The 8,696-nt window shown below is 33.7% G+C and overlaps 1 pseudogene; it reads left to right on the forward strand.

Moving 5' to 3' along the window:
- Nucleotides 1–5,193: 5,193 nt before the first annotated feature.
- Nucleotides 5,194–6,912, forward strand: LOC133191030 (uncharacterized; annotated as a pseudogene).
- Nucleotides 6,913–8,696: the final 1,784 nt, after the last annotated feature.

Below are 8,696 nucleotides of genomic sequence, written 5' to 3' on the forward strand. Positions count from 1 at the left end.
CCTAGTTCATCATACAATTTTGAACGAGAAGAAGTACATCTTAATCCAGTGATAATTCTGCCTGCTTCAACTTGTATGTCTTCTAAAAGTTTAGAATCTTTTTCAGAACAATTGTCCCAAACAACATCAGAATACTCCATTACAGGTCGAATAAATGCAAAATATATTTTAACAAGTGTTTTACGTGTAACCTTATACTTAAGCATTCTAAGAATGTTTAATCTTTTTGTAGCTTTTTCATGAATTATTTGTATGTGTGATGTCCACGTGGCATCTCTTTGAAAATGTAAGCCTAGATGAGTATGAGAATTTTTTTGAATAATATCTGGGCCGTGTTCGCCAAATTTAACAGGAGAATATACAAGGTTTTTTCTACTAAAATTTAAATTCACAGTTTTGTTAGGATTAAAATCAACCAGCCATTTCTTTGACCATTTATCAATGTGTTCTAGATCATCAGTAAGAGATTGTGCTACATTTCCATTGTCTACAATATCATATAAAGAAGTGTCATCAGCAAAAAGTCTTATATTATTAACTAGATCATCACAAATATCATTAATGTACAAAAGAAATAGAAATGGTCCCAGAACAGAACCCTGAGGAACACCAGCATTTACCGTTTCAGGGTTTGATGTAAAACCATCTATTACAACTTTCTGTTGTCTATCAGACAAATAATTCTCAATCCAACCTAATACATTGCCATTAATATCATAATTTTTTAGCTTAGTTAACAGGCCTTTATGCCAAACTTTATCGAACGCTTTTGAAATATCACAAAAGATAAATCTTACATCTTTTCCTTTATCAAGATTTGAAATAATAGTATTATATATCTCTACCAGTTGATTGACTCTGTACTTTTATATTAAAAATATATGAGTTAGTCTGTCCTCCATGATTTTTTTCCTCATTTATACTATTAGTATATGTATTATATGTATTTATCTTCTTTTTTTTTTTCTTTTGTCTTCTTTCACTTTCATTTTCTGAATAAGTATATCATATACTTGTACCTCTAATCTGAATTTATATGTTGTAAATATTTTTCATTGTCCTCATGTACCATATATTTCAGATAGTTTTGAGTGAATAAATGAACATGAACTTGTACAAAATGCACATTTTTGGACAAAGGTGCTGAACTGTACCTGTTGAAAAAAAAATGTTGAAAAGATCGGAGAGCATTTACAGTCCTCATCTATTCTGGACGCTGATAGTTTTTTATTTATTTATTTTTTTTTTTTTGGGGGGGGGGGTATATTTCTTTTGCCTGCCCCCCCCCCCCTTAAAAAGGTAAACAAAACAAATATTTGATAAGGAGAGATTCTATTTAACACAGAATCTTTTATTCAGAAATTATGTCACTCAACTGTTTATGCATACATGAAATATCCGAAACCAACGAATTTGCGAATGCCAAAAACCCCTTGTTAACTTATTATTGTAATTGGTTTCAACAATGTAAATTTGTATATCATGCTGCTACGAAAGAATTAACTTGTCTGTTTTTAAATATATATTTTTAAAAATCCTATTTTTTTTTCCTTTTTCCGTTCTGCGTTTTAGCAACACTCGAAAATACCCCCCCCCCCCCACAGAAACATTCGACTCACAAAATCTCACATTGTGAGATAGGATTTTCGAGTTTTTGGCAGTTTGTGTTTGGGGGGTTGGGAATGTCATTTATAGGCCTGAAAAGTAGTTAAGTCATCCATTAAAACACTGTTCGAATGTATATAGAATCGCCCCCGTTGGCAAACGTGTCATGTGACGACAAACCAGGAAGAATAAAACCAAACCGAAAGTACACTTAGGAACACCCCAAGAGCACGTAAAAGTAGCCAGGCCATGTACGTATTCATCTATATAGATACAATGTAACAACGTTTATAAAATGTAAATCAGATTCTAGCTTTTTACAACAAAATTGTGAATCAATTTGAATGCAAGTTGCAAAATTATTTAAAGTTTCCTTTAAAAAATGTGAAGATGAAAATGGTGGCCGCAGGCCAAGGGCAACATTTTCACCTTCAGGTCCAACAATTCATATTTTGCCCGATTCCCAGTCTATAACTGTTTTGTTATACCCTTCACTTCAGATAGAACAATTAAAATGAAAACATTTGAACAGATTTAATCAATATATAATCAATTACTTTCTTCGGAAAATTTTGGCTTCATCAATAAAAATAAAACAATAGGAGAGAATGAATCAAAAATCAAATTATTATTTCACAAAAATTATTTATCACAAATTTAAACATACTCTTTCATATAGCAAACAACAACTCTTGCAGCTCTAAACTTCGGCTATTTCTGTGTCGCCGATATTGAATGATGATTAATCACTTGAGACGTTGTGGTCTAACAATTCTTATGTTGGACTGGCAGGCCGGTCAACAATAAAATTGTTGGACCGATGCAATAAACATTTCTTTTGTTGGACTTTTTATTAGTAATAAATTAATATATAAAAAGATATTTATGAGGGTTTAACAATGTGATATATTTAATGTGAATTAACACATATTAGTGATCATCTCCTTAGAAAAATTGTCATTCCTACAAATACTACAGTACTATATTACTTCTTGTAAAACAGCTTTGACAAAAGAAAGCAACAATGACTACAAGTTAGAAATATGTGAATATATTCTACAGTTTTCTCAATTTAATGTTTACCTGTTTGACTGTATGCCAAAATGGTAATTGTCAATGAAGTGAATTGAATAAGGTATATTTTTTCCTCTCACTCAATCCACCCCACCACCTAGAAGGGCAATTAAGGGTTGGAATTATAAATTAATAATTTATTATCAATCGTTGTATGTATTTTTTCCATAAGGTATTGGTAATTAATTTTACTGCTTAAAAAGCCTAGTAATGTGACAGTGAGAAAAATATCTTCTTGCTACACGCTTGCTTTAGAAACCTATGCAATTGTTTGAAAAATGTAATTTAAAAAAATCTGTACTACTTTTGTTATTGTTTTCTTTTGTGTATGTGTGTGTGTTTTTTTAAAGGTCATATGAAACAATGTCCAGTGCATTTTGGGTTGTATACGGAAATGAGTTCATCTGAGCTACTTTAATAAGCCTGAAATTATATTTTGAATTTTTTATGCAAGTTAGCGGCAGCAGAGTCGATCAAAATTACTCGACTACAAAAATGAACTTCAACTAGCGCGGCTTATCTCCCTTTGCTTATGACGTCAGTAAGACCCAGTCGTACATTCAGTACTAACATTTATACAACCGATCATGTGTTTTGCAGCGTAATTTTTCAGAAATATCATTATTTAGGCTAAAACGTCGCATAAATATACGATATTCAAACAAGATAGTATTTGTCTTTTAACATCCTACTGTATATTTGCAAGATATTAGTATGTTTTATCTGTGTAATTTATTGTCGTCCTTCGAGACTTCAATCGACAGAGAGAGATGATACTACAAATAGAGGGGGTCCGTACTCGAGTAAGTGAATATAGACGCTGTCAAATAATTTACAATTAAATAAATTTCTTACATAAGAATACTGATGATTTGTTTTCTGATTAAATTTTTAAGCCATGATTAGATGATGCTATCTAGGTACTCGGTAGCACGCGCATTTATAAAGCTGAATTCGATTGACCGCGCTGTGTGTGAAAGTGAAACTAAACCTGCATATAAATGATTTCATTTATTTATGGGAAATGAAATGATTCTATTGCTTTCTCCCGTTCTCAGTCACTTTTCTCTCTTTGGTTTTCCCTGTCTCGATGACCCCCCCCCTCTCTCTCTCCGTATTTTTTTTCTTACCAAAAAGTCGGTACATATACGCATAACACTGTAACTATATTATCGTAATAATTTTAAAAAGTCAGACATTAAACGTAATTCTATCTATGTAATCCTACTTTTCTGTATGTATATATTTACAGACAGTTTATTTTAACACAGATTATTTTATATAGTATGGTTTTAAAAAAAAGTTGAACTGTAAAAGTATTAATTTTGAGAATTAATTATTACGGGTTCAGTCTCGCAAATAATGGGGGCATGGATTTTTTTTAACTGATCAATTTATGCACGAAGTGTATAAGAGTATTTTCAAACTGAATTGCTCAGCCAAACGGTAAGAAGTATCAGCACCGTAACATTACAGTGTATGTATATACATTCTCGTAATGCAGGTAAGTTTTGAGCCATTTTTTTTTTAAATCATGCTTCTTGTGACAGCAAGATTACGGTGATGTCGTCATAAACCCCTATTTCTATATCGTTTTTACATTAGTCCTCGTGTATCAGATTGCAGAAAGCGTGCATTCAAATACGCCGGCTTTTCATTGATCCATGTTTATCATGAACTTCAATATCCCCGTGTTAATTTGGGGAAAAAAGGGGGGTTACTCTTGAGCTACATATTTTTCCCTCTCAATATATGACACAACTTTACAGATTTTGCATGCCCATTAAATTTTTTATTGTAAGAAGCTTAAGGTCAATGTTAATTAATTACGCTGTTTTTGTTGTTAATTATACAATTTTACTGGGAATGGAAAAAATATATATCATATACGTATCAAACAGAAGTTTTAAATTGTTTCTAAAGTATTAATTTAAAATAAGTAGTCATAGTTGGAGGAGAAATATCTTAATTTCTAAGGGGTATTCATCAGGATCATCCTACGATTAAAAGCTCTCGTTTTCAGTTGCTGTGTCTAATAAACGATTAGTTCAAATAGAGTAAACTGTACTTTAGAATCAGATAGCTCATCTGAATACATAATCACATTTATACTCACAAAAATGACTAAAATTAACTCAATAAATTACGGTAAAATTACACTAGATCTAATGCGTTATTTACATCAGTGGGTCTTTGTGACGTCATAAAAACACAAAATCAAGAGCGATAAGCGGGTAACAAATTTATCAAGTGTACACGTTTAGGCCTTCATTTTTCAGTTAAGCAAAGGCAAAATTTTTTTATTAAACGTGATTTGACATTCTTTCATACCAGTCTTTATGTTTAAAAAGTAAAATCCTAGTGTTAAGAATCGTTTCATATGACCTTTAATTAGTATTCTGATTGGCTGCATCATATGTCATATAAAACAGAATACCAACTTTTGTTTTAATTGATATAAGATTTTCAAAAATATACTAAGTATTCTTTTTTTTTCAGTCATGGCCTCACTGTAGAAATAGGAATGGCCACTGCCACCACCCAGGCACAAGAACTCATAACCTGCGACCTTTGTGTAAAACCTGTCCAGCAATTCTGTAACAGCTGCCAAGTCGGTCTGTGTGAAGAATGCATCAACAAACATGTCAAGAGCCTCAAGTCCATGAAGCATGACATTGTTCCTTTCAGAAAGCGTACAGTACAGCTTGTGTTTCCTCAGTGTACATCTCATTCCCACCAGAGATGTGAGGTCCACTGTCAACAGTGTGATGTACCGGTCTGCATCAAATGTCTCACTGGTCAACATAAAGGTCATGACATTGTGGACATGACAGATATCATAGCTACAAAGAGAGAAAAAATCAAACAAGAAACTGAAGAAATTTAGACCATTATTTCAAATAACACGGCACAGGAAAAAGCCACTGAAAACAAAATTTCTGAATCCATGGCCCATTATGCAGATTTACAGAAACGGACCAATGATCATAGAAATCAATGGCACCTAGAGGTGGACAACATCTTTAACAAAATGGAATCCCTTATCCAGTCACTCAGAGATCATCATATTACAACTCTAAAATCATGTCAGTCCCAACTCAGAAGTCAGAATTCCAGTATGAGCCAAACTTGTCAAGAAAACAAGAAAATTCTGAAGTCCAACAAAGTGTCTGATGTCAACAGCTACCAATCTAAACTGAAGGAATACAGAATCATTCCACAAATACCTGATTTACCATTGCCCTCCATTCAAACAAACACAGTCCAAGGGAGAGAATTCAATATAGAATTTGGAGAATACAAGGCTACACTGACACAGACATCACTATCCAGTCTGACAGATGAAGTCTCCTTTTTATCTGTTAAGGAATTATTAAAAGAAGCTAAAGTGATTGCAAACTTTCCAACAAATGTTAAACACTTATGTAAAGTGGCCTGTGTAGGATCAGATAAAGCTTGGATTAGTGGAACAGACAAAATGATAACCTGTGTGGACATACATGGAGCTGTACAAGACACTGTTACCAGTACATGTAATCAATTCCCTAATGACATTACAGCGACCAGACAGGGAGAACTGATATACAGTGATGGTGTCAATAGAACTGTGAACATTGTCAGAGATGGGAAGACAGAGACACTGATCACCACACCAAGGGGCTGGTATCCAGAGGGACTGTGTTGTACCAGGTCAGGGGACATCCTAGTTAGTATGGGTACTGCTGATGATAGTCATTATAAAATAGTCCGTTATCAGGGACAGAGAGTGACACAGGAAATAGATAAAGATGAACATGGTGATCCAATCTATCAAGGAGGAGAATATTCACTGTTTGTGGTGGAGAACAACAATGGAGACATAGTGGCCTCTGATGGTAATGCTGACACCATGGTAGTGGTGGACAGGACAGGAAAAGTCAGATTCAGATACAATAAACCTCCAGGGGGAAAGGAATCATTTGGTCCTGTACAAATAGTGACAGACTCCATGGGTCACATCATTGTGGCTGATTATTTAAATGACTGTCTACACATCATAGATCAGAATGGACAGTTCCTGAGATGTGTGGATAATTGTGGACTAAAGCATCCTATTGGACTGAGTGTGGACAGTGAGGGGAGGTTGTGGGTAGGACTGTTAGATTCAAAGGAAGTGAAAGTCATACAATACATGAAATAAACACCAAACATTTTCTCCTTGTGAAATATGTGTATCCTAAGTTAATTACATGAATTAAACATTTAAACACACATCAAATAATTTTCATTTCATGTTCCAGATCAGGATTTGTAACTTCAGATAGAGAAATAATTATGTATAAAATATTGGTTAAATATGATAAAATAAAAAATAAATATAAATTTATATAATCAATTCAATGAAAGATTTATAAACCTTCATTATTGTATCAATTGCAACTCTGAATAAAGTATATAAACAGTCTGACAGATGTTATTTGTAGAAAAAAAAAACATCATTGAACCAGCATCACCAAACATTTCAGGTAACTGTAAACTACAAGAAGGAAAGAAAAAGAATAGAAGAACGGTTTGAAAAAAAAAATTATTTTAATTATTTTATTAGTACTAAACTTATTATGATATTAATTTCAAATTGGGGGGGGGGGGCTTACTTCTATGATACATGGTTTGTTTTTTTTAAATTAGGTTCTTTGATCCACTCACCTACGATCGCTACACAGATCGTAACAATCGTGGGTAAGCGGATCAAAGGATCTATTTTTCACCTAATTGACCTTTGGCAAAAATTAATAAATAAAATAAAAATTGAATCCCTCCTTTCGGTGACGACGCGAAAAAGTTCATTGTCCATGGCACAAATATATTTGATATTTGGATATAATTAAAACAAAGTAGGATCATTTTACAGTACTATAGATTCCTAAGAATTTAAAATAAAGTCCACTTATTTGCTTTTGACTTTGACATATACCTTATTTTAGGTGTAATTAAATTAGATACAGTTATAAACTGAACCGAGTAAAATCAGAACCCTGGATTTGGCACTATTTTATGCTGCCTCCCACTCCCTCCCCTCGCCATTGTAATGATTTTTTTTGCTATCCATAGAAAAGAGCCTGGATCTGCATTGCTTTTGGTTTGTCAAGAATGATAGGGAAGCAAATTAATCTAGTCAAAACGATACTACAGACTGAAGCTCAAACAAAGGGCCGCTTCATTACTTATTATTTAATTTTATGACGGATTTTTCTAATGTTTAATATATTTTTTTAAATTAAAAAACAAGGGCCCTGAAGGGGAAGAGGGTAGTTTTATTACTATGAACATTTTAGACTAGCGAATGAAGGGGGACTACCCCTCTCCTCCCTTCCTGGAATATTAGCAATTCAGCCTCTCCCTCTTTTTAAATTTCACAGAAAGTACATTACCTAGCAAAGTTAACAACAACCCCATTTTCTAATTTGATTCCGACCCCCAAACACTGTTTTGAGTGCTGATGATAATATAGATATTTGTCGATAAAAACCATTCCCCTTTATGTTTACATCTGCCACGGTAAATACTTTTCATTTCCGTTTCTTTTTCTTTTCGTACTTTACAGTACCCCCAATTTTATGGCGCAATTTTTAATTTACCAATAAATAAATAAAATAAAAATATTCCTGGAAACGGTATAAATCCATGCGCGGATCAAGAGGGGGTCGGGGGGTCCGTCCGGACCCCCCCCCCCGGGAATTGGCAGAGGTATTAAAAATATATACTGAAGAAAATTAAAAAAATGACTTTGGACCCCCCCCCCCCAAAAAAAAAAAAAGAAAACGTGGACCCCACCATCATCACTACGAAATATGTTTTTTCACGTCTAGGAAGTGGATTTTAGGGGGGGGGGGGGTTGTCTTTTTGCTTGTCAAGAAATTTCTGGGTAGGAAATTTTTTATTGACTGGGATGGAACACCCCCCCCCCCCTGGAAAAAATTCCTGCATCTGCGCCTGAAATTATTCCACAGATTTTTTTCTCTCCTAATGAAATTTTC

This window comes from Saccostrea echinata, unplaced genomic scaffold (assembly GCF_033153115.1).
Source record: "Saccostrea echinata isolate AGI-Se365-2 ecotype Australia unplaced genomic scaffold, CSIRO_AGI_Sech_v1 ptg000023l, whole genome shotgun sequence".
Lineage (NCBI taxonomy): Eukaryota > Metazoa > Mollusca > Bivalvia > Ostreida > Ostreidae > Saccostrea > Saccostrea echinata.